Raw genomic sequence first — 26959 nt, forward strand, 5'->3', positions numbered from 1 at the left:
GTTTCCGTAGGCCACCTGAAGTTGGAAATAGAAACTCTATTTCTTTCTTTTTTTTTAAAATAAATTTATTTATTTATTTACTTATTTTATTTATTTATTTTTGTCTGCGTTGGGTCTTCGTTGCTACACGCGGGCTTTCTCTAGTTGTGGCGAGCGGGGGCTACTCTTCGTTGCGGTGCGTGGGCTTTTCATTGCAGTGGCTTCTCTTGTTGCAGAGCACTGGCTCTAGGCGCACGGGCTTCAGTAGTTGTGGCTCGCAGGCTCTAGAGCGCAGGCTCAGTAGTTGTGGTGCACGGGCTTAGTTGCTCCGTGGCATGTGGGATCTTCCTGGACCAGGGCTCGAACCTGTGTCCCCTGCCTTGGCAGGCAGATTCTTAACCACTGCGCTGCCAAGGAAGTCCCAAAGCATATGTTCTTGAAAGAGGTGGGTCAGGCAAACAAACTAAGTTGGGAGTCAAGTGCATAGCATACTAGAATACCAGAGCAAACATGGTTGTAGTACAGCTTGAATAATAATGCCATTCATAGCAATTACTCTGTTCCAGGCACAGAGTAATGCACTATACACTTCCCATGGATTAACTCCTTTAAATCTCATCATAGCACGATGGGGATGTGCCATTATTAGACTGATTCTACATAGGAGGCAAGCAGCAAATTTACAATGCCTACTCCAGGTTTCTGTTTCCAAGGATAGTTAAGTGATGTCCCGATATAATGTACATATCTGGCAATTTATCTATGCTACCCATAGCTCTGGGGTGACCCTCCTGGCTATAGCTGATTGGTTCCTGGATAAATACCTGACTCAAAGGCAGCCAATTCATTGGATAGTCATATACTCTCAAGAATCTGAATTGGGAGTCATAGAGATATGCATCTCTATAAAAGCTCTAGGGATGAGGCAGCCATTTTGTATCACGTGCCAGTAGGTGCGAAAGTAGAAGGAGCTCTTCTACTGAGCGAGGCAGAGAAGAAAAGAGCCACGTGATGCTAAGAAATGAAAAGACTGGTTAAACACTCCAACTCTTAGGTCTGACAGGCTAGGGTTTTAATCTGGACTCTGTTATTTATGAACATGGACAAATTACCTAACTGCTCTAGGACTCAATTTCCTCATCTTTAAGGTAGTAGGATGGTATCGCCATCAGGTGAATTGCCCAGCACAGTGCCTGGCACAGGATAAGCACTCACAAAAGAATAGCTATTATCATTACTATTACTATTTCTGATGGCTTTTCAGTGCTCCTAAGGCTTGACTTTACTTAATTCCCTTTCCTAAGATGCCATCATCTCTGTGTCCTTATCATAACCCTCCTTTTACTAGAATGAGACTTGATGGAAATGCATGAGTTGTCACGCAGCACAGTGATAACTAACCCTCTCCTTCACTTTTTAAAAATAGACTTTATTTTTACAGCAAATTTGAGCAGAAGGCATGGAGATTTCCCATATACTCCCACCCCACACGTGCACAGCCTCCCCCATTACCAACCTCCTCCGAAGTGGGACATTTGTTACAATTGATGAACCATTGTCAACCATCGTTATCGCCCAAAGTCCATAGTTAACATTAAGGTTCACGCTTGGTGTTTTTCATTCTATGGGCTTGGACAAACTAATAATGACATGTATCCATCATTATAGTATCATACAGAGTAGTGTCACTGCTCTAAAAACCCTCTGTGCTCCATCTATTCATCCCTCCCTCCCCACAACCCCTTGCAACCCCTGATGTTTTTACTGTCTCTATGGTTTTGCCTTTTCCAAAATGTCATATAGTTGGAATCACATAGTATGAAGCCTTTTCAGATTGGTTTCTTTCACTTAGTAATATGCTTTTGAGCTTCCTCCATGTCTTTTCATGGCTTAATATCTTATTTCTTTTTAGCACTGAATAATATATTCCACTGTTCAGATGTACCATGGTTTATTTACCCATTCACCTACTGAAGGGCATCTTGGTTGCTTCCAAGATTCGGTAATTATGAATAAAGCGGATATAAATATCCATGATTGGGTTTTTGTGTGGCCATAAATTTTCAGCTTATTTCAGTAAATACCAAGTAGTACCACTGCTGGATCGTGTGCTAAGAGTATGTTTAGTTTTGTAGGAAATTTCCAAACTGTCTCCCAAAGTGGCTGTACCATTTTGCATTCCCACCAGCACTGAATGAGAGTTCCTGTTAATTTATATCTTCATTTGGCATTGTCAGTGCTCTGGATTTAGCCACAACCTTTCCCTTTTAAGACCAGCTCTTTACAACATGGTCCGGGGCATGTATAGGATTTGTTCTTCGTAGAATCACAACAAAAGGAAGACGTATAAGACAATATAAATCATTCACTTTCCCACCATTCCATTTCCTTCTCTCCTCATCAGGTGTGGCAATCTAGCATCAACAATTTATTATATCTTCACTGTGTACTGCACTGAACTGTGTGTGTGTGTGTGTGTGTGTGTGTGTGTGTGTGTCTGTGTGTGTGTGTGTGTGTGTGTGTGTGTGAGTGAGTGGGGAGCCCTGCTCCTGGACAGAGGAGCTGATGGATTGGTAGGAAAAAAAAGGTAGCAAACTCCAAACAGTAAAAACCCTTACGACAGTATATATCAAATACGATATGGTTCTTTAGAGACTAGTGACTCTTAAATGAGGATCTACAGGCATATAAAAAAACAAACAAACCCAAACCGAAAACAAAAACAAAAAGACAGATTTCCCATCCTGACTCCCAAAATTTCAAGTTCAGACAGTCTGAGGATGGTGATGGTAAATATTTAAAGAGCTCCTCAGAGAGTTTTGTTTTGCCCCAGATTTCAGAACCACCCTACGGATTACAAGTACAGTTAGGATTTCTGGAGTTCAGAGTTGTCAAGGATGCCTTGATAGGAGGTTGAAAGTTAGAGCTGAATCTTAGAAGGTATGAGATAGAGAAACAAAAGGGGGAAACATTCCAGAAAAGGAGGAGCATATGCAGGGAATTTGGAATCTCCATGGTATCTGTTAAGGGGTGGGAGGTGGGTGAAGTAACAAGACCTATGAAACAGGAGCAGTAGGTACAAAAGGGAGAACCACTGAGGCGAAGTATCATGCTTACATTCTGCATCTACATTTGCAGAGTGAGCATCAGCTTGGTCTATTTTTGCAGCAGTCTTTCGCAAGGTGGGTGGAGCAGTACTCCTGCTGGTCCTGGTGGTAAAGCTAGGTAACCTCTAGTTAGCTCTGAGGAGGTCTCATTTCTACGCCTAGTCTCCGCTGTTAGTGCCATAAAGCATAACCAGTCCCAAGTGAGAGGAGAGGACCGGTGGTGTTTGCTGAAGTGCCACCTCATCTTTGCAGGGAAGTTCTGGATCGGCTGTTTCAAGACACCTGGAAAAGTCACTTCAGTCCAACATGAGCCCAGCCTCGGGCTTGGTGATGCTCTCCAGGAAGTTGGCAGCTCAGCTGACTCATGACTTGGTTATGTGACTGAACCCTCTTCTACAGGAAAGGTTTATGGAGGATAGAGGAGTCTTAGCTCAGGAAGGCTTCTGAGAAACTAGAATGACGTTAACAGAAATATTGGCCATGTGTCTTTGTTATATATAGCTCCACAGTGAACACAGGCCTGCCAGCTTCCTTCTTCCCAGGAACCAGCAACCTGTACACTGATCTGATGTGGAGTCTGTCTTTTCTGAGGGATCTCTTCCTCTGGGACCTGGCCTCCCACAACTTTGCCCCATGTGCTCTTCTCTGTGTTACCCCAGAGTCTGGACGTGGTCTGTCAACTTTTCCCTTGTCAGGTCTTGCCTATCCTGTGTCCTTTGATGTCAAGCCCAGACTGAATCCATGCAGAGTGAATCCTACAGCAAATATAGCAAAAGCTATAGCAAATTCCATAGTGTTTGGGGCTGTGACTGCTCTCTGAATCAAAATATTGAGGGCCCAAGGACTTACATTGTCAACCATGATTGGAATTTCTGATACCCACTGCCCTTTGTGGCCATCTGAACACAGAGCTTCTAGAGACATCCTACCTCAGCTGAAGTCCCATGGTGAAAATTTCTTGCTTTGTGATATGGAGGGAGGGGAGAAATGGTTTTTGAGTAGAGGGCCTTCCAGGCCCTGTAGCCCTTAGGTCAACCTCTGGGAGGAGACTCTTGTTGTCAATGAGCTTGGTGCGTAGAGTTTGCCAGCACTGACAGATTCAGACTCAGGTATTCTTCATCTCCAATGTTCAGGTACGATCTGCCTCATTGTTACTGTCCTCCCCACCTCACACAATCCTCACACAAAGGACTGCAACAGACAGTAGTCCTATAATCCAGAACTTCCGTGAGCCATACTCTCTTATTAGAAGTGAAGACAAGAACATTTGCTATGTGAGCACTGTTTTTTTCTCCCGCTCGGTGTGCACAGACCTGATGTCATTGCTGGGGAGCCCTGGGCTGGGTGTGTACTCAGGTGACTCATGAGGAAGAAACTTTCCTCTGGGGAGCATCACCTTTCTCACAAAGCATAAAGTAGTCACGAGTATTAGACTTACAGGACACTTACCAGGCCTTCTTTGAATAAACTGTGTCACTGAACGAGTGAGTCCACATTAGTGGAACAAGTTAGAGTTCTCCAGAAGTATTTGTGGTAACTGTTTAGAAGTGTGATGGACCTCCATGCTAAGTAGTGAAGAATCTCACTGTGCCAGTTCACTGGGCCACATCTCTGAGGGGCCCAGCACAGATGGGACCTCTGAGGGGTATTCCATGAGGTGCTACAAAGGCATATGAGTTCCTTGAAGTGCCATGAAGGTGAAGGCCTCATCTGTCTTGTTCATCATGGTGTCCTCGGTGCCTGTAGTGGTTGCTCAATAAACCCATGTTGGATGAATGAATTGATTGTCTTTGATGGACCAAGTATGGTGCTAGTAGTGTGAGTTGGCTAAGATATGGGTGCTGTCCTTGAAGAGTTCTCAGGCTACTATGTATGGCAAATAGTAGGAGAAAAAACCAATACATAATGTAGTAATTGATGTATATAAAGGTCCCAAGGGAGTCCAAGGAGGGAGTTGTGTTGGGGGGCATGCAGGTGGATCAGGGCTTTATGCAAGAGGCAGACTTGACAGGGACATGTGAAAAAGGTTGAGAAACATTAAACAGTCAGAAAGACTTCATGCTTCACCAAAGGAATGGGAGATGAGATGGATCTTGAAGGATGTGTCGGGGAGAAAAGAACAACGCAAGCATGATTTCTATCGCTGAGGAACTCTCTGTAAAAGGGAGGGGCAAATCTCTGTGAAGGGACATTAGAAAGCATGTGTTACAGGATGTTACAATGGGACCATTCTTGCCTCTGTTTTGACTGAGGTACCAACTTGATAATTATCAGCTGCCAAAGGGAGTAAGAAACAAAATCTGCCACCTGCACACCCTCTGTAGATTTATGGAAGAAATAACTCTGAGGATGTGTTTCATGTCTCCCAACCCCCTCAGCCAGATCAAGGACTTTTCAGGGCAAGGCTGCCATAAATGTCGCCCCATGTCCTGTGGACTAGATGAAGGCCACTTGGGAGAGGGATGAGATGGAGCCGTCTTGGTTCCTGTCCAAAAGAGGTACTGTCTTGAGAGGAGAGGAGAAACTCCATCAAAAGGGGCCAGAGATGCATTGCCCAATGCCCAGGGGATGAGGAAGGAGCTGTAAGAGGCTACCAAGAATACAGATGTATTCACCAGGTCAAAGGGGCTGCGGGGGAGATGAGCCTAGCAGGAGGCCCATGAAGAGCTACAAAAACACTTTATGAGAGAGAGAGTTCACCTGCCCAGGGACACCAACACTAGCAAGTGCCAGGCCCAGAGAGCACAGCTATCCAGACAATGAAGTACTGTCCAATCCCCACCGCTCTCCCCACTCCTCCTCTCTTTTAGGTATGATGGTGAGGGAGTGAGGAAGATCATGAAGTGGAAGGCTGAAGTGTCAACCCTCCTCCCCCACTGTGGGCTCCCAGCCTGAGACAGACCTGAGGAGAGGGGATTCAATACTAAGTTGAGTTCAGCCTCTTGATTATTACACAGGACTGGACATTATCATGACCAAAGTGAGAATGTCTTTGTGGCTTAAAGTGGCTCTAATACTATTCTATTACCTAGGAGTGAGCAAAAATGCCACAATACTTGCCAAGGTTTTTAACTAGGGGCAGGAAAAGTTAACCCCCTGAAAAATCGTTATGGGACAATGGGAAACACCTACACTGTCGGTGGGAATGTAAATTGGTGCAGTCACTATGGAGAACAGTATGAAGATTCCTTAAAAAACTAAAAATAGAACTATCATATGATCCAGCAATCCCACTCCTAGGCATATATCTGAACAAAACTCTTAATTCGAAAAGATACGTACACCCCAATGTTCATAGCAGCACAATTTACAAGAGCCAAGACATGGAAACAACCTAAATGTCCATCAACAGATGAATGGATAAAGAAGATGTGGTATATATACACAATGGAATATTACACAGCCATAAAAAAGAACGAAAAAATGCCATTTGCAGCAACATGGATGGACCTAGAGATTATCATGCTAAGTGAAGTAAGTCAGATAAAGACAAATATCATGTGATTATCACTTATATGTGGAATCTAAAAAAATGATACAAATGAACTTACTTACAAAACAGAAACAGACTCACAGACATAGAAAACAAACTTATGGTTACCAAAGGGGAAAGGAGGTGGAAGGGATAAATTAGGAGTCTGGGATAAGTAGACACAAACTACTGTATATAAAATAGATAAACAACAAGGTCCTACTGTATAGCACAGGGAACTATATTCAATATCTTATAATAACCTATAACGGAAAAGAATCTGCAAAATTATGTATCTATATCTGTACATATCTGAATCACTTTGCTCTACACCAGAAACTAACACAATGTTGTAAGTCAACTATACTTCAACAACAACAACAACAACAAAAGAGAGAGAGAGAGACAATGGGAGACAAAACCAATTCCGAATACATTATGAGTCATACTTATTCAACATGACAATTACATAGGCAAATGGTGCTTGGCACGCAGCAAGTGTTCAATAAATACTTTTTTACTGAGTAATGTCCGCAAGGTTTAATGATTGCACCAGAACTCTCTACATGGGGACATAGAAGTCACAAGAGCACCAAAAGTCAAACCTAGACGTTGTATTTCGGGTTGCTATGACCTCTTTAAGGGTTGTTAACTACCTGACCTCACACAAAAAGTCATGATTACAGAGGGACATCAGTGACCTCATGGCACTCTGAATGGAGTATCCAGGGAGCCAAAGTCCATAGATGATGTCCCTTTGTAGAAGACAACTAAAGACCAATGACCCCTGCTTTTCTTTGTCCATAGAAAACACACACAAGTTGTTTTAAATCTCTTCACAAGTGAGGATGCAATGCTACCTTAGGATTGGCTTGAACATGCTTACTTTGCAATTGATAGAAGATAAGAGGATAAGATCTTCTCCGAGGTTTCAGCAAAGGAGAATATGGCGACATGGCTCATCAATTCATTCTGCCCTCCTCCCACATTGCCTTCTTCTATCCTGCAGAGGCTGGAAGTCTAAAAACTACATTTTCTCAACTCCCTGCAAGCTAGGCTTCCTGAAGTGATTCAAATCTGACCAATTAGTGGCACTCATGTAGATCTGGAGGACAGACATGGGTCATGAACCATGCTTCTGCTGCTTCTGAGGGCCAAAAAGCATGTGGAGGCAATTGGCCTTTCCAGAGTCTATTACTTACATGGGTGATGAGAGGCAGAGTATGGGGCATTCATCCATACCGTAGCAGGTGTGTTGTGATCTGGAGCTGGCAGCAGTGGAGGATTCCAGGTCTTGGCACCTTCCTGGTTGCTGTGGCAGTGGTGTAGTTCTGGTGGAGGTAGCTTCCTTGTTGCAGAAGAGGCAGCAGCTCCCTTGATGGGCCGGTTCTGCAGTGTGCTTCAGGAATCTTTCCTGGCAGCTCAACCTAGAGTCTGTTCCTTCCCGTCCCAGTGATTCTATAAGGCATTTAATAAATCCCTTCCTACTTAAACTAGTTAAAAAGGATTATGTTCTCTACCACTGAACCCCAATGGATGCAGCATGGCATGTAAAGAAAAATATAGAAAACAAAATCAAAATATGTCTGAGAAGCTAAACACAGGGAGGAATAAGTGTAAGAAAGAACTGTTTTATCTAGAGGTGGTGGGTAACATTTATCTCTTCATCCATTTATTCATTCATTCCATATTTTTTGAGGGCTTCCATATCCCAGACACTGGGAGCAGCAAGCCATTCACTGGGGGGAAAAAAATGGGATCCTGTATTCATGGTGCTCAAGGTCTCATGGATTATTCTTCTTTTTCTCCCCTATTCTCTCTCTCTATCTAGCTGAGAACATTGACTTATACTTCTTTTCCTTTAGTGATCAGATAGTTGAGTGACTTGCTTAACCAAAGAATTTGGTCCCTAGAGAGCTAAGAGCTCCAGGAACAAAGCTTAACCCTCAACTGTCCAGCCATAAACAGTAGCGATTGAGTTTTTCCTATCAGGTACACCAGTAATTAACCAACAAATAGAACCTACAATTAATCTGTTATATTAAGATCAGGGTTTACTCCCCACACATGGAGAACAAGTTTCTACCACCTATCAGGACAGTAGATTCTCCTCTAAGTTCTTTTACGTCAAGATGATGCAAGTGTTTGGCAGCTGTGGAGATGTGTTGCTCAGATCTCCCTTTAAGAGATAACCTGCCATGAGGCATGCTTTTAGGGCAGGTTCCTTTGGGATCTGCCTCAGCTTTGGAACCCATTAAGCACTGCCCAGGCGGCCCCGGCCATGACTGAGCTCAGGGGGACAAGGGCCAGTCATTTCTTCTCTGTCAGCAATCTTTGCCCCCAAACATTCTACCCAATCCTCTCTTCTGTTCCTTTCCTGTCGGGTGTCAGACCTACATCATTGTCTGAAGACTTTCCCTACCTACTCCTGCCCTCTTTCCTCTTTCTCTTTCACAGGTCTTAACCTCCAGTAAATCTCCTGGACTCTTAACTCTGTCTAGGCATCTGCTTCCTGGAGTACACAACCAGCCCACTGTGCAAAAATACCTTTTCTTTTCGGAGATTTACCCATCTACTTCTCACTGAAGGGCTTTCCCACTTGCTTTTGTCTCTCTTTTTCTCTGAATGAAGGCTTCCATATCTGAGGCTCTGGTTATTCTAACGTAGGCCCACCTCAATCCCAGCAGTAAAGGAGGTGATAAGGGACCTTTGGAAGTAATCAGAGTAAACCAAATAAATTAGAGGAAATATTGGGTAACTGGCATTTGGCTCAAAAACATCCCTGACCCTGGTACAGCTTGGGAGAGTCCTGGGCTGCCCGTCATGGAGCCGGATCTTCTGTTGTGACGAGAACAGTCCCCAGTGGGCACGGGTGTACAGCCTCCCCTCCAGCATGTGCTACTGGACTTGTTTGCACAGTGAAAATAAATGACTGAGTGGGAACGCCCTGCCCAACATCAGTACCCTTAGCGAGCTGCTTATTCTTCAAGGTCCAACTCATCTGTCTCCTTTGTGAAGATTTTTCTGCTCTCCCAGGGAGCACGGCCCAGTCCTTAGGTGCTCCTACTGCCAGGTGGACGCAGTTCCCGCAGTGCATGGGGATTAATCGAACACGTGACTCCTCTCTGGCTAGGCTGGGAATCTTAAGGGAGGGATGGTGTCTGTCTCAGGCATCTTAATATCCCCCTCACAGGTGTGGACCCAGCACTTTGTAGGCGTCCAATAAGTGCTGGGTGAGTGGAAGGTGCCTGCCTGTCTGGAATAAGGCAATGGGCTAGACACTTGCTAGGAAGTTCTTTGGCCTGTGATTTCAGTCCCAGGCTCAGCCCCAGGGCGTTCCTGTACATCTGACTGGTTCAGGAGTATTGGCCCTTGTTCACAGCATGGGGAAGAGTAAAGAGAAAAGGTAGGAGGCCAGGCTCGGCTCCTCGCTGGGCTTCAGTTTCCTTATTTATAAATCAGGAGATCTGGTTAGATAGCCTGTAAAGACTTTCTAGCACCATGGCTCCAGGTTTCTGTGTCTGAGGGCACATAGCTATGTCATCTGCCAGCCTGTTTGCTTCCAAGGAGGATGTATCTGAGCTGGAGATGACACCTCCCTCACTGTGACGTGAATATCTTCCATAGCTGCTTGCTCAGGCCAGGGAGGGAGAGGGTATTCTGCCTATAGCAAGGAGATGTCACTTGTGTTCAGAAATGAAGGGTCATAAAGAGGAAGAACAAACATGTGTTGGGCACCTACTACGCCTGCTGCTTTCACAAATGTTATCTAGTTTTAGCTCAGTTTACAACAACTCTGCGAAGTTAATAAGATCCCTCATTTTTTTTTTAAAGATTGCTTTTATTAATTAATTAATTAATTTTTAATTTAATGGCTGTGTTGGGTCTTCGTTTCTGTGCGAGGGCTTTCTCCAGTTGCGGCAAGCGGGGGCCCCTTCATCGCGGTGCGCGGGCCTCTCACTATCGCGGCCTCTCTTGTTGCGGAGCAGAGGCTCCAGACGCGCAGGCTCAGTAATTGTGGCTCACGGGCCCAGCCGCTCCGCGGCATGTGGGATCCTCCCAGACCAGGGCTCGAACCCGTGTCCTCTGCATCGGCAGGCAGACTCTCAACCACTGCACCACCAGGGAAGCCCAAGATCCCTCATTTTAAAGGTGGAGAAATGAGACTCAGTGGTTTAAACAAAATTGCCTTAGATCACACAGCTAGTGAACTAGTAGAGGTGGGATTCCAAGCCAGGTGTCCAGACCTCTAGCCTGCTCCTCCTCCTGCTGGGATTCCAGGCAGATGGCAGATGCGAAGAAAGGTCCCACACTGGAAAGGCATGGAGAGTGTTGGGGAATTAGGGAGTGGTGCAGGTGGAGGGTGGAAAGCAGAGGGTTTAGAGGGGAATGGGGTGAGACAAGGCTGGCATGCTAGAGTGGGCATGCACATCAGCCAGGGACAGTGAACTTGCTGTAACTGTGGGCACCAGGGAACCATGGACAGTTCTGAGGACAGATACGGCATACACAGAATTGTGTATTATGAAGGTTAACCTGGCTTTGGAGTAAAGTATGGATTGAATGGGGAAAGATGAGAGGCTTCTTAGAGAGCCTATGGAAACAGCCTTCCTCCGTGATCAGTCATTCAACAGACAGAGTGCCTCTATGTACAAACCCCTGAGCTCCACACTGAAAGATACAGAGATGAAATAGATGTGAGGCCTGCCCTCAAGGAACTTATTATCTCATAGAAGTGATATATTACCAAGAGGACTCTGTGGTCTTAACAGATGTTAGTGCTAAGGACTGGCTTTGCAGAGTTTCCCATTAGATGAACCCCCTCATTTTAAAGGGGTCAGAAGTGAGTTTTTGGATAGCTCTGTGTACCAAGAAAGTGGGTTTCCTTTCCTCCTGTTTGCTTGGATGTCTGAGTGTCCACCTCTCAGTATAAAAACAAATTGTGACTCACTGACTTTTCTTCTTCTCCTTTAAGCCTCCACTCTCCTTCTTGTGTGGGTCAAGGTGTCAGAGACTGCGCTCTGCTCAGTGTTTGGACTGCGGTGCAGAGCCCCCTTCCCTCCCATCTCCACCTGGAATTAAGGATCCTCCTTACTGGTTCCTCCTCCCCTTCTCCACCGAGGCCAGCACTTCTTCAATGTCCAGGTGCCCTTAGCTCACTACTGGTCTTGAATCCCTTGATCTCAGGAGATGTGGAGTGGCTCTTACTTGTGTTTTGCCTTTGGCTTAACTCATCTAATGTCTGCTACTTCGCAGGTGGCCCCCGCATTACAGCTGGACCTCACCTTCAGTCACCCTCCGGGTGCTTAACTAACAGTTCTTGGATGTTTAAATAACAGTTTTAGGAGGGACACTCCCAACTTTCAAATAGATCTCCTTTGAGTGGGACATAAAGGCAATAGAGGAAGTGACACGTTATTCTTTTATTTTTCACTTTTTCTTCTTCTCCTTTTGTATGTTTAAACCTTTCCTCTGTGCCCAGGAGAGCTGAGAGATGGAGCAGGAGTCAGGGGTGTTTATTTGCTCATCAAAATTTTATAGAACGCCCTATGCCAGACGTTTTCCTCTTTGGGATTCCAGCTCCTCAGCAAGGAGCTGCCACTGGTTAGACTGGTGCCCATGCCATTAGCCCTGAGCGGCTGAGAATCATTCTTTCTTTTTCTTTAGAAGTCTCCTTCTTTTCCCAACAGCCAACTACATCTCACACAGCAGCTACTAGGGAGGAAACCCCATGGAAAATAAACTCTGAAGCAGAGAGGAATTCCAAACTAAAAATGAACAACAGATCTTTACCCGGCTCTATACCCTGGCTGTTGCCCTTGTCGTTGACTTTTCCTTACTGAAAACTACTCAGGGACCTGAGGAAACATTTGTGCTAATACTGATATGATTGCACTTATCATTACCTGGCTCAGTGTCATTAAATATTTACAGAGTTCCACAGAGTGCGAGGTGCTCTGTTGCACTTAGTTCTATGTGGAGACTTTCACAAAATCCTGAAAATCACAATGTGGAGGAGGAAGAGCTCTGAGAATCAGGAGAGCTGGGCTCTGGTCCCACTTGTGCCACTTTGCCTCAGTCTCTATGTTTTCAGAAGGGGTTGGAAAACTGAGTTTGTACTTCTGGTTTGAGATTTGGTGACCCTGACCTCACCACTTTCTTTTCACATTCTATTATCACTGTTTTTTCCTTCTTTATTTAACCATCTTTTCTCCTTGTCTCCCTTCTCTCTCCCTCCCCCCTCCCCTTATCAGCCCAGCTTACCATCAACCCTGTTGCCTTAGTTTATAAGGAACAGCTTCTGGAATACAGTCTTACAAAAACACAACTGTTATTCCAAGCTCTGGAGCTGAGTCCCTTTCCTCTTACCAATACCTGAGCAAGTGGGCATTAGCACTGAGCCCCCAATCTACTTGTTTTCCTCTTAGCTGTGAACTTTGAAAAAGGATTTAGGGGAAATAAATGAAGGCAGAAATAAGCTATGTTTTGCTAGATGCTTCTGTTCTCCAGGCCTCTCTCCTTGTCATGTAGTTTACCTGGGCTGTTTGTTACAACTTCTACCCAACAGAGTAGAAAGATAAGCTTGTGATGACCAAAGGTCATTTATTAAGTTTTTCATTGATTTCTAATCAATTGGACCAGTTGGGGTTTAGGGTCAGGACCCTGGAAGATTAAGGAAGGAAATGGAATGTCTCACAATACCTATTTCTAGGTATAAAAGAACCTCCAGGAAAATTTTATTCTAAAAAGACAGACATCCAGGGCAATAGTCTACTCTGTGAAGGCTTCAATTAAGATGTCTTTGTTTGGAGTGGAACCACAGGGGCTGGGAGGATGTCGGCTGTACTTCCCTGATGCTAGGAGGATAGGGAGGACAGGGCCACTCCACAAGGCCCTGCAGCACTAAGAGCCCACCGAGTGCTAGCTGCCATTTCCTCTCGCCCAGATTGCCGCATTAGCCTCCTAAACCTGTCTCCCTGCTTCTGCTCTTCTCTCCAATCTGTTTCTCACACAGCAGCCAGAGCCTTCCTGTAAAAATGCAAATCAAGTTGTGTCACCTCCGGCATGAAACTGTCCAGTGGCTTTCCACTGCATTTAGGATATAATGTGAGCACATCACATTCTTACTCTGGTCTGGTTCTTATATTCCTACTCTGTGTACAGAGCCCTTTGAAGCCTTGGTCTTCACCCACCTCTCCAGTCTCATCTCAGGCTCCCGTTCCCTTATGGAATGTGCTCCAGGCACAATGGTCTTTCTTCTGTCCCTTGAGCATGTAGAGCATGTCCCTGCCTCAGGGCCTTTGTACTTGCTTCCTTTGCCACTCTGACCTCATTTCTTTGAATGGCTGCTTCCTTCCCAACCTTCCGGTCTCAGCTTAATGACACACCGACTCTGAGACCTTCTCTGACCTCCTACCTAAATGAACTTAGGAAGTCTCTCACAATTATATTGCCCTATTTTATCTTCTTTATAGTCCTTATCGCTTCCTAAAATTATTGTGTTTATTTAATGATTCACTAATTTATCAACTATTTCCTAACACTAGACTGGAAGCTTCAGAGAGTAGGCTTGTAGCTGCATGATACACTGATATATACGCAGATATAAGTTCCTGGAACATAGTAGGTCCAGAATAAATAGTTTTGGTTGGTGTTGATAAATAATGAGACTTAACCCATTCTCCCACCCCTCCCCTCGTATTGACATGCTCTGTGGATGGGACATACCTTTCCTTTGTAAAGTGGGTTGAAGTGTCTGTTGACCTTGGAGGAAGGGCCAGTCCAGGACACACATTAGCGCACTTTTCAAGCACTTAGTTTTAGGCAGGGCTCATGCACAGCATCTAATATCATCCAAGAGGGGCAGTATGATGGCCTCCAAAGATGGCCACCACCAATTCCTTCTCTCCTTGTATATACATGCCACTTCACTCATCAAGAGGTGGAAACCATTTCCCCACTCCTTGAATCTAATCAGTCTCATGATTTGTTTTGACTAATAAATAGAATGCAGCAGAAGTGATATTCTGGGACTTTTAAGCCCAGACCCTAATAGAATTGGCAGCATCTTTTTCTTCCTTTTTGGAAGCCAGCTTCCATGTAAGAAGGCCAATACCCTGAGAATTCAATGCTTTGAGAAAGCCTGATCTATCCATGTAGAGAAGCCCCAGGGAAGAGCACCGAGGCACCAGATATATGAGTGAAAACTTGGACCTTGCAGTCCAGTCCGTGAATGCAGCCCACGCCACTTGAGGCAGAATCTATCAACTAAGCCAAGTTAACCTAAGGAATCATGAGAAATAAATCATTAGTGTTTCAAGACACAGTAAATTTGGGGGAGGTTTTTTTATGCCGCAGACAGCTAATGTTAGCTAAATCCTGAGACTTGAAGAAATTTTGAGCTTCTCAAGCTTTAACCTGCAAATAAATCATGAGGGCACATTGTTAAAAGGCCGGTTCTGATTCTGTAGGTCTGGGGTGGGGTGAAGATTCCACATTTCTCACTAGCTCCTAAATGATGCCCATACCAATGACAGAGTACATGGACTATACTTTGAGTGGCAAGGCCAGTTCCCAGCCTCCAGGAAGTTCCATACTTAAATCATCTTAGAAAACCCCAGGTTTTCTCCATGCATATTTGAGCAAAGGCCATTATGAAAAGGGTTCTGGTCAAATAAGTTCAGGGAACACCACCTACTCCATTCTGCCACTAGAGACTCACAACATATATTAGCTGTTCAAAGCTCTTAGAGCTCCACCAGTAGAGAAATCTGTTCAAATCCATTTAGCACAATATTTTCTGAGTATTGATGATACCTGTTAATGTCTTAGAGAACTAGTGTCCTGTGGGACATACTTGGAGAAGCACAACACCACCCTATGTTTTTGTTTTTGTTTTTTTAAATTAACTCAGCCGGTTTCTCATTGTCCCTCAATAATGAATACTTATGTTACATAGCTTTGCAATCTGGAATCTTTTTTCCTTAGATCTAACCTAATTCCTTACCCCTTGCTGCAGTGTAAGACGTCTCTATTCATTTCTCATAGAACAAGAGGACAACGCATGTCCCTGTTATCTAGCCCTTTCTGTCCTTGAAGGTCTCTCCTCCTTGTCAAAGCCCCTGATCTTCCAGTTCTTTCAGTTTTTCTTTCCATTTCCCAGCACTTTTTCCAAGTTCTACCTCTTCACCAGTGGAGTGACCTTAGATTAGTTTCTTGGTATCTCAAAGTATAAATATGCCCATTTGTAAAATGAAGCTACATCTAGTTTGGGGGTGAGTATCAAATGAATCAATCTCTGGGAAGCACTTAGCATAAGGCCTGCAAGTCTTAATCACTCAATAAATGTCAGCTCTTGTCGTCACTGTTCTGGGTCTGAGCCTCATCTCTCATAGCCCTAACTCTCCAGTGCTATGGGTATTCATGTCCCACTGAGGCTGGGAGGAGGTAAGAGACTGGGGGGACATGTGGTTGATTGAAACTCATCTAATTCCATAGTCTGATTTGAGCTGCTATTCTTAGCTGCCTTCACACTAAATCTTTCCCCCGGTACTGCTGAGCAGCTTTGGAAAGTTCAGGCTAAAGTTAGATTTTGAATCTGTGTCTCTGGAAGTCCACCCACTCCTCATCTCTGGAAGCTGTTCTTTGAGGCTGACACTGGCATTTCAAGGGTTATCTGCTATTTTTACATTTTAATCATCTCTTTGCTGAAACAAGTCACAAATCGCCCTCCAGAAGCCAGTCTCGATACTGGTAGGTTTTGCACTGAAACATGGTTCTGAACAACATCACCTCTCCCGTTTACCCGTTTATTCCAGAGATTCCCTGTAAATAGGGTTGAATTCCTTGCTTCTCTTGTTCCTCACTTGCTTAGGAGAGAGCAGGCAGCTTTTCATCCATATTAAAAACCTATGGCACTTTTCTTTTCATTGGCTACTCTCTCCTGACATTTGCAGACCCCACTAAGAGCATCACACTGTAAGTCTCTGCTCCTGCAAAAGATGCACAGGGTAACTCAAGCTGTCCTTAGTTCTCTCTTCCTTGGCCTTAAAAGGAAGTAGCTCTGGTCACAAGACAAACTTCCTTTTCCATGAAGTAGGAGAAAAACCTGTTGGATTTTGTTTGCGTTCAAGCCTGATATGATTTCTTAGTACGTGCAGATATGATGTAGCTATTACTGTATTTCTTTGCGGCCACCAGTTGCTGTCCTTCACATAGGCTAGAACCCAAGCCAGGACAGAGGACAGCATGTGCTGTACTTGAATGCAGTGATTCAGCTTTTCTCTGTAAGGGACAGCAAGGCTAGTGTTTCCATTTGACTTAGAGACGGAGGAGAACCCGACACAATAACAGCTAGGGTTTAATGTTACTCATGTGCCATGCACTGTGCTAACCAAACACTCTGCCTGTAATCTCTTCTGTTTCCTTTTTTACGGAAGATATCTAGGAATCTAAGGCTTAAAGCAAGTGACATGACTTGTCCTAGGTCACAGAGCCGCTCAGTCAAAGAGCAGAGATTCAAACCAGAGCCTGGGGAGCCCCAGAGCCTCACTTCCATCCACTGCAAATGGGAAGTTCCCTTGGAAAGCCAGTTGGGGCTGTTCCAGGGGGGCAGTGCAGAGTTACGGACTTGGGCCGTAGGGCTGCAGGGCCCTCTTGAGGCCACTTAGCCCATTTACATGACTCCAACGAGCGTTATCACGTGGCCAGTCCACTAAGACATGGTGGCTCCTTTTTGTAAATAGCTGTGAGTTAAAAGTCATTCCACAGCCGAGCCTGACAGATCTGCTGGGTTTCATGACCCTTAGAAAGGAAACGTCAGCCTGAGGTTTCTGACTATTGGCATCGGAAAAAAAAAATCTGTGTGCTGAAACTCGAACCACTGTTATTTTCTCTTTAGCTTCCCACGGATAGGAAATGAATCCAAAGAAGTTGCAACTTGAAACTGAGTGCACATATGGTGCTAGTCTTAGGACCACTGTGGATCCAAAGAAACTTTTTATTACCAGTCTCATTATAAATTTTGCTTATTACATGGATTATAAAGTAAAAAGTAGCAATGACTTTGATTTGAAGGTGGTTTAGTCCTGTTGCTGCTGTTATTATTATTATTAATGGCTTTGCTCCTTAAAGTATGTCTCAAGGACCAGCAGCAGCACCTGGGAGCTTGTTATCAATGCAGACTCTCAGCCCCCCTGCCCACCCAGAACTATGGAATCAGAATCTGCATTTTGTTTTTAACATCTTTTTTGGAGTATAATTGCTTTTCAATGGTGTGCCGGTTTCTGCTTTATAACGAAGTGAATCAGCTATACATATACACACATCTCCATATCTCCTCCCTCTTGCGTCTCCCCCCCATCCTCCCTATCCCATCCCTCTAGGTGGTCACAAAGCACCGAGCTGATCTCCCTGTGCTATGCGGCTGCTTCCCACTAGCTATCTATTTTACATTTGATAGTGTATATATGTCCATGCCACTCTCTCACTTCAGATGTCAGCTTACCCTTCCCACTCCCCGTGTCCTCAAGTCCATTCCCTACGTCTGCATCTTTATTCCTGTCCTGCCCCTAGGTTCTTCAGAACCTTTTTTTTTTTTTTTTTTTTAGAGACCATATATATGTGTTAGCATATGGTATTTGTTTTTCTCTTTCTGACTTCACTCTGTATGACAGACTCTAGGTCCATCCACCTCACTGCAAATAACTCAATTTCATTTCTTTTTATGGCTGAGTAATATTCCATTGTATATATGTGCCACATCTCCTTTATGCATTCATCTGTCAATGGACACTTAGGTTGCTTCCATGTCCTGGCTATTGTAAATAGAGCTGCAATGAACATTGCGGTACATGACTCTTTTTGAATTATGGTTTTCTCAGGGTATATGCCCAGTAGTGGGATTGCTGAGTCATATGGTAGTTCTATACTTAGTTTTTTAAGCAACCTCCATACTGTTCTCCATAGTGGCTGTATCAGTTTACATTCCCACCAACAGTGTAAGAGGGTTCCCTTTTCTCCACACCCTCTCCAGCATTTATTGTTTGTAGATTTTTTGATGATGGCCATTCTGACTGGTGTGAGGTGATACCTCATTGTAGTTTTGATTTGCATTTCTCTAATGATTAATGATGTTGAGCATCCTTTCATGTGTTTGTTGGCAATCTGTATATCTTCTTTGGAGAAATGTCTATTTAGGTCGTCTGCCCATTTTTGGATTGGGTTGTTTGTTTTTTTGATATTGAGTTGCATGAGCTGCTTATAAATTTTGGAGATTAATTCTTTGTCAGTTGCTTCATTTGCATATATTTTCTCCCATTCTGAGGGTTGTCTTTTCTTCTTGTTTATGTTTTCCTTTGCTGTGCAAAAGCTTTTAAGTTTCATTAGCTTCGGTTGCTGCCGCCCCCATCTCAGCGTCACCCCCTCCCGAAAAAGCCAGGATCTGCATTTTAACAGCATCCCGAGCTTATCCATCTGCATAGAAAGTTCGAGAGGCACTACTTTATGGGACTTAAAGCTTGAAGACGGGGTACAGATGGCTTAGGTGTTACGGCAATTGTTCACAGCGTTGGCTGCACCTTAGAGTTACCTGGGGGACTTTAGAACGTGTTAAAGACTGGGTCTCACTGCTCGAGATTCTGCCATCACTTTATCTGGGGTGGGTCTGGGCATGGGCATATTGTAAAGTTTTCTGGGTGATTCTAGTGTGTCATCAGGGCTCAGCACCACTGCCCGTGGAAAAGCAGAGTCCTGGCTCTGTGTTCGCCATCATGAAGGCGTGGATTGGTATGAGGACAGGGGGTCTCTCTTCTGGACTCTGTAACTAAGGCAGCGTGGTTGTAGACGAGGGTCAAGGAAGGACAACAGAATAAATATTGAAGCACACAATCAAGCCCTATCACGTGTAGGTATTTTTTTGAGAAGGCCATGAAAGGGGAGCCACGGGGACTATGTTCAGACAGAATCAGGGTTTGGAAAAATGCACGTCTAACTCAGTGGAAAGATGTTCATGGGGAAGATTTAATGTCCTTCATCCAAGATTTTAGCATCTTTCATTCAGCACGTGTGCCTGTTTTAAAGTGGCAGATTTAGCAAATATAAGATATAGGATACTCAGTTAAATTTGAATCTCAGCTGAGCAAAGAGTTATTGTTTAGTATAATTTTCTAGTATGCAATATTTGGGACATACTTACATTAAAAAATTATTCACTGTTTATCTGCAACTCAAACTTAACTGGGGTCCTGTATTTTATCTGGCAACACTAGCCTGTTTAGAACAGGGAATCTCAACGCTTCAGGACATGATGCACATCAAAAAAGATGTCCTTGGTGATTTTGAGGGTGAGCATCTGTGTGTGTGTGTGTGTGTGTGTGTGTGTGCACGTGTGTGTAAAGGGTACTGAAGGGCTGGGGTTGCTTGCTGTTGGGAGTGAGGAGAGAAAGACAAAAGTTTCAATAACAGTAAGGAGAACAAGAAGAATTCTCCCAGCATGTCAGGAAAAAATTCACCCAGAAGTTACAGACTAAAAGAAAACTGAAGAAGGCTTCATAAAGGAAACTTTTTCCCATGAGAAATAGAGTTTTTGGTGTGTAAAATTATCGAAGGGATACATGCTTGTTGAATTTTCCAATGGTTTAGACAGGTGTGGAAAGGAAAACAAAAGTATCGCAGCCCCTCGATATCACCCCTAGAAGTTACCGCTCTTAACTTTGACTTCTGTGCCTCCCAGAAATTTCTCGGGCATGGATTAACATCTGTGTACATGAATTATTTAATTTCAAAGAAAATTTAAAATTTTACACACTTCTGTAAGTTGCTCTTATTTTCACTTAACAGTACATCTTAGATATCTTTTCATATCTGCATATATACACTTACCTCATTTTTTTAAAGAACTATATTATAATTTATTTAATATTAGAAATATTTAAATTTATTATTTATTTAAAGGACACTTAAAAGTACTTTCTCTCTGCAGAGCTTGGCATAAGTGGTTGCTTCCCCTCACTCACTATTTAATTCATCATCATTACTTGGTATCAGTTCAAATATCATCCGCCCAGAGAGGGGCCTCCCCTGCTGCCCTGTAGCAAAAATAGCTTTGTGCCTACCCACACCCTCAGTTTTCCTAACAAATTACCCTGGGTTGTTTTTTTTTAAGTGGTGTTTTTCTCAATCGGAAATGACCTTATATTTTGGTTTGTTGGTTTGCCTACTTTGATTTGTCTTTCCTCACTATCCTATAAGCCTGAGAGCAGATATTGTCTAGTTTGTGGCTGTCTCCCCACCACCGACAGCGTCGCAAAATATACAGCAGGTGCACAAAACGCATCTGTTAGTGGATAAACGATTGAATGATTGAATTGAGCATACTGTGGCCTATGTAGAGCTAAAAAAGGGATAGCCAAGAAGCATATGATTTATGGAATAGGGAGCAACAGATGGCAAGAGCTGTAACTCAAGGATGCTGTTTTTAAGAGAGAGATAAAATCAACTCTGTGGGAGCCCACTGAAGGGAGCAAATCATATACAGTAGGCAGACAGGAAAGGTGCCTTTGGGAAAGTGAGTCTGAAGTGACAGTTTAAGGATGAGGATGACCGGCAGGCAGGGACTGTGGGCCTGGTCCTGCAGGGCAGAGAACACGTGTAGACAAAGTTTGGAGGCAGTAACTGCCTGGCATGTTTGGGGACGGGCACCTTGGCACCATGGTGGGAGCTCAGGATGCCTGTGGGAAGGCAGAGTGGATTGTGGAGGGTTTGAAGGCTGTATGGAGGAATTTGTATTTTTTGCTCTAAGCATTGGGGAGCTATTAGAGGGTTTTGTTTTGTTTTGTTTTGTTTTTTAATTAATTTATTTATTTTTGGCTCTGTTGGGTCTTCGTTTCTGTGCGAGGGCTTTCTCTAGTTGCGGCAAGCGGGGGCCACTCCTCATCGCGGTGCGTGGGCCTCTCACTATCGCGGCCTCTTTTGTTGCGGAGCACAGGCTCCAGACGCGCAGGCTCAGTAATTGTGGCTCACGGGCCCAGCTGCTCTACGGCACGTGGGATCTTCCCAGACCAGGGCTCGAACCCATGTCCCCTGCATTGGCAGGCAGACCCGCAACCACTGCGCCACCAGGGAAGCCCTATTAGAGGGTTTTGCGGCAGGAGTGATGGGTTCATGATACAGTCAGTCCTTGAACAACACAGGTTTGAACTCTGCGGGCCCACTTACAAGCAGATTTTTTTCAGTAGTAAATACTATAGTACTATTGGACCAGTGGTGGGCTGGATCCAGGGATATGCAGGGGGTTAGCATTCTTAAACCACGTGTTGTTCAAGGGTTGATTGTGTATTCTAAGAGGATAATATTGTCAGCAATGGAAAATATATGTTGGAGAAGGGAAAGACTGGGTTCAGAAGAGGTGTTAACAGAGAAGATGAGGACCTGAACTAGGGCGGGGGTCAGACAGATTTGAGGGAGTGGCCTTTTTCAGATGGGGAGAATTAGCTGTGTTTGATGTTTTCCATCAAGATCAGGAGTCAGCAATCTGTGGCCTGTGGGCCAATTCCTGCCCACTAACCAATTTTTGTGAGTAAAGTTTTATTTGGAGACAGATACACCGTTCTTTTAAGTATTGTCTAGGGCTGCTTTGGTGCTCCCTTATGGCATGAAAAGCCTGAAATATTTACTAGCTCACTCTTCACAGAAAAAGTTAGCTGATTCTTGGTCAAGATTGACAGTATCTATATATCTTAGATATAGGTCTTACATGCTCAGTTCAGAGCCATCTTAAAAGAGAGCAGGGTCTGTCCCCATGGTCTGGGAACCAAGGGTCACAGTCTTCCCATCAACCAGCTGCTGCTCTTTGCCTTGAGCTTTGTCCTAAATTCTAGTGAAGCTGGCAGCCATAGAGCCAGCACCATGAGATACAGCTCTGAAAGGCTGACTGGGAAGGAGACTGTTGTCTCTGACCAATGACCAAACAGCTCAACCTCCTCAAGAACCAACCTTTGCCTTTGCAGAGCCCACCGGCTTGCCCCTTTCAGGACACTGCCCCCTTCAACCTCAGAGCTGCTTGCAACCCAGTCTCTTGCCCCGGACTGTACTTCTTTCCAAGGACACTTCAAAGTTTTCTGATTTTCCTTAGCAAAAAGGAGGGCAGCAGTGACATGACAGCCTTTCGCAATGCTGATGGTCTCTGTATCCACAGGCACGTGGAAACCTATCTCCAACAGAGTGAAGAGCCCCACGTTCACAGCAGACAGCCTTTTACCAGCATCCCTGTTGCTAGGATACGTGCCATCTGATTGATGTTTTCAAGATCCTGTATGAAATCCCTTTGTTTCCTTTGTCTTAAGGATGTGTCTTCAGGTTTTGTGTTTTAAATGGAGTCTGTGGTTGAGTCAAACAAAGTGGGTTGACACTTTCAACAAGCTGAAAACTCACCGAAACATCATTCCTCCATTAGTAACAGTGATGCAGACTTTCCATTTTGGCGAATGGCGCTACAGTTCCTTACTTCAAGGTACTGGGTGAATGGGAGTTTCCTTGCTGACTTTTTTCAGTTTATTTTTCCCTTTGACCTACCCACTTGAAAATCATCTCTTGCCTATAAATAGCTCACACTTACTTCTAGAATCAAGAGTTTGTTTGTAGGTTGTTTACTGGGATGTCATCCACCAAACTGCAGTGTCAGGCCACTCAGGGGAAAGCTAATTTCCTTTTGAAAATTGCAATTCTGAAAGGTGCACATATTTTATCTCCATCATCAATAGGAACAAAAGTACACATACTTCATGCTGAGTGATATGCCAGCAGGCTAAATATCAATAAAAATAATCCTACTCTTGCAACTAAAAATAGATAACATTGGTGTGAACTGACCCCACTGTGGCACACATAAAATTAACTTTCGGGATCTCTCAGCCATCATCCTTCAACAAGAGGCCAGGGTGCCTGCCAATCAAGAGAAGCAAGCCGTAAGCAGTATGACTCTGAAGAGAGGAAAGAAGCAGTAGTTTCAAATAAGTTCCAAATTGAAAGTGACAAGGACAGATGCTTCAATTTACGGGCAATGATTTGCAAATAAGCTATTTCACACACAGGCAACTCTAGGTAGTATGCTTCAGGGCACATAGCCTAGGGCAGTGCTTTTCTCAACTGTGACGGTTTTGTGCCCTCCTGCCCTCACCCCACCCCCACCAGGGAACATTTGATAATGTCTGGAGCCGTTTTCGGTTGTCACTATTGGAAATGGGGATGCTACTGGCATTTAAAGAGGCCAGGGATTCTGCTAAACATCCTACATTGCACGGGACAGCCTTCTACAACAAAGAATTATCCAACTGTCAATTGTCAAATTAAACCTAGGGATTTAATTCTTTAATGGTGATTAGATATCCTCCTGCGCAGCGCCTAGGTGGCCAGATATTACATGTGTATTTGTAGTAAAGTGTCTGTTACTGCAGAAACTTGTCATTGATGGGTAGTACATAGTGAGACCTGTGAAACCCACGCCAGTGGGTCCCACTTGGAGGAAGAGGTGGAACTTCAGGAGTCCTGAGGGTGATGGAAGGGAAAGCCTGTGGAGAGCCAGAGGAGGGGCTGGGCTTTCCATGCCCAGGTTTGTGGAATGAGAAGTTTGGTTTGGGATGAACTGAAGAAGAGTTTGCTAGAAAGTAAGTGATCCTGTAAAGAAGGGAAGGGGAGCAGCTGGTGACTTGGTGACAGGCGGAGAGTTCCCTACTAGAGCACAGATGGCTTCATTTTCACGGAGGCCAGAGTCTCTGCTCTCACTCCTGCTTACAGTGTGACACTCCTTAAAGGAACCCCTTCTCTTATGGAGGGAGCAGGACTTCCACCACTCCTGGTGGTCCCTCTGCTTGCCGTTTGAGTCTCCCTTCTATACGAACCTACAGGGAAGCAGGAATATGCTGTTCCCTGGGAAATTCCTGGGCAGCTCTCAGCAAATGAAGATGACTTGGGAAATGAGGTCCTAGACAGTGAAAAAATCCTTTTCCAAAATGATACAAGCTTGCTAAAACCTTTCCAGTTAGAATCAGAAACAAGTGGGACTGCCTTCCATCAATATTATTATTAAATATTGGCTTAGAATTCTAGTGAGTGCAATGGTATTTTTAAAAATGAAATGATTTGTAAAAACTTTGGGAAAAGAAGAAAAAAATAATCTCTTCTGATGGATATGCAATTGTATACTTGGAAAATTAGAAGATCAAGTAAAAAAAATACTAGAATTAATAAAAGAATTAAGTAGGTGGTTATCTATACGATAAATGCATATAAATCATTAACTTTTCTCCATATTACCATAAGCACTTAAAATGAACATAGAGAAAATATTTCATTTCCAATAGCAATAATGATTATAAAAGATATGTAAAGACATACTTTGTTCTTATAAAAAAGTTTAGAATTGTAAATAAATCTTCCTCAAACTAATGTAAAAATCTGATTAAACTTCAATGAGAATCTCAATAGACTTTCCCCTTGGAATTGGATAAAACAATATTAAATATCACATAGGAGAATAAATGTCCAAGAATAGCTAGAAAAAGGGGAATAAAAAGAAGGGGGGATTTTCTTGAGTTGGTTTTGCTTTACCAGGTATCAGAACATTTTATAATCATAGAAGAATAATGTTGTTTTAGGAATAGAGAAATAGATTAGCATAACAGAATAAAGAAACTAGAAAACAATGGAAGCATATGAAGGATTTAATATACTTCTAAGGTGATTCAGTGAGGAAATGATGGATTTTTAAATAAATGGTGCTGGCACAACTGTTTCTTCATCTGGATAAAGATAAAATTAGCTCTAACTTACAGAAAGTCAAATAAATTTCAGATGACTAAAGATGTACATGCAAAAAAATTAATGCAACAAAATACAATAAAATCTAGGAAACTTCATGAATAATCTCGGATAGAGAACATTTTCTTAACTAAGACAGGAAAACCAGAGACTGTAAAAGAACAGATAAAAGAGTATAAGAATATATATACATACATACATACACACATACAAACACACATACACACACACACACAGAAATGACAAGGAGAAGTCGAAGGAGACCATGAACAACATCAAGAAACAAATGATAAATATGGAAAAATATCATTCCAATGTAGAAGATTTTCTCTATAATATGTGAAGAGCTCTCATAAATTAATAAAAGACAAATTATCTAACAAAAATAAGGCAAAGGATATAGAAAAAACAATTCATTAGGGAAAAATCAACATGGTAACAAATACCTGAAGAAAAGCTTACAATCACTAGTAGCAAGAGAAATGCACCGTAAGTAACAATAAGCTATCTCTTTAGTCCCATCAGACTGGAAACAATTTCTAAGAGCCAGCAATCGCTTTTCTGAGCACACAGCCCACAGAAATAAAACACCAAAATGTGGAGCTCTACATTCAGCCTTGTTTGTAAAAAAAAAAAAAAAAAAAAATCTGGAGACAAGTAAGTGCTCATTAAGATGGGAGTGGATTAAAAAAAAATTGTGGGCCAAGGTCATATCATAAGATATCATGTAACTTTAAAAAGAAGAATTTGGAACTGTACCATTTGACTTGGGGGAATTTCTATGACATACTCTTGACTGAAAAATGCATGATGCTGAAAAGCTTGTATAATTTGGTTCCCATTATTGTTAAATAAGTAATGACCCATTATTGAATATGTATGAGTGTGTGCATGGAGAAAAAGATACAGAAGGATATCTACTAGGTTTTTAGCACTCTGGAGGCAGGAGGTGTGGTGGAGGAGGAGGCCAGCAAAAAAGAAAAAAGAAAGAAAAGACTGCAATACACTCCCCTCTCATATCTATGACTTAATTCAATTTATAATTAAAAAAAATTAGGGGCTTCCCTGGTGGCGCAGTGGTTGAGAGTCTGCCTGCCAATGCAGGGGACGCGGGTTCGAGCCCTGGTCTGGGAAGATCCCACATGCCGCGGAGCAACTGGGCCCGTGAGCCACAACTACTGAGCCTGCGCGTCTGGAGCTTATGCTCCGCAACAAGAGAGGCCACGACAGTGAGAGGCCCTCGCACCGCGATGAAGAGTGGGCCCCACTTGCCACAACTAGAGAAAGCCCTCACACAGAAACAAAGACCCAACACAGCCAAAAATAAATAAATAAATAATAATAAAAAAAATTTTTTTAAAAATTAGTATTATATTTATTTATGTATTATGTGTGTGTTTATTTAAAAACTTTTATATGTGTGTATCCATATGTGCCCAAGTTAACTGGCTGGGAAAAAAACAAATTAACGTAAATAATGGTTTTCAAAAATATGCTAATGCTATTTTGAATTGATGCCGCAGTTTTCTCTCAAAGAATTCTTAATACTTTCATGTATGCCATTCATTTCATCCTCTCAACTTCC

General features: G+C 43.3%; 1 long non-coding RNA gene across 1 annotated transcript; it reads left to right on the top strand.

Moving 5' to 3' along the window:
* The first annotated feature begins 403 nt into the window (after positions 1-403).
* Positions 404-26725, top strand: LOC309651131. Its single transcript, XR_014257938.1, has 2 exons — positions 404-2486; positions 2521-26725. It is a non-coding gene; the product is annotated as an uncharacterized lncRNA (long non-coding RNA).
* The last annotated feature ends 234 nt before the right edge of the window (positions 26726-26959 follow it).

Source organism: Balaenoptera physalus, assembly GCF_965194825.1.
Source record: "Balaenoptera physalus genome assembly, chromosome: 2".
NCBI lineage: Eukaryota > Metazoa > Chordata > Mammalia > Artiodactyla > Balaenopteridae > Balaenoptera > Balaenoptera physalus.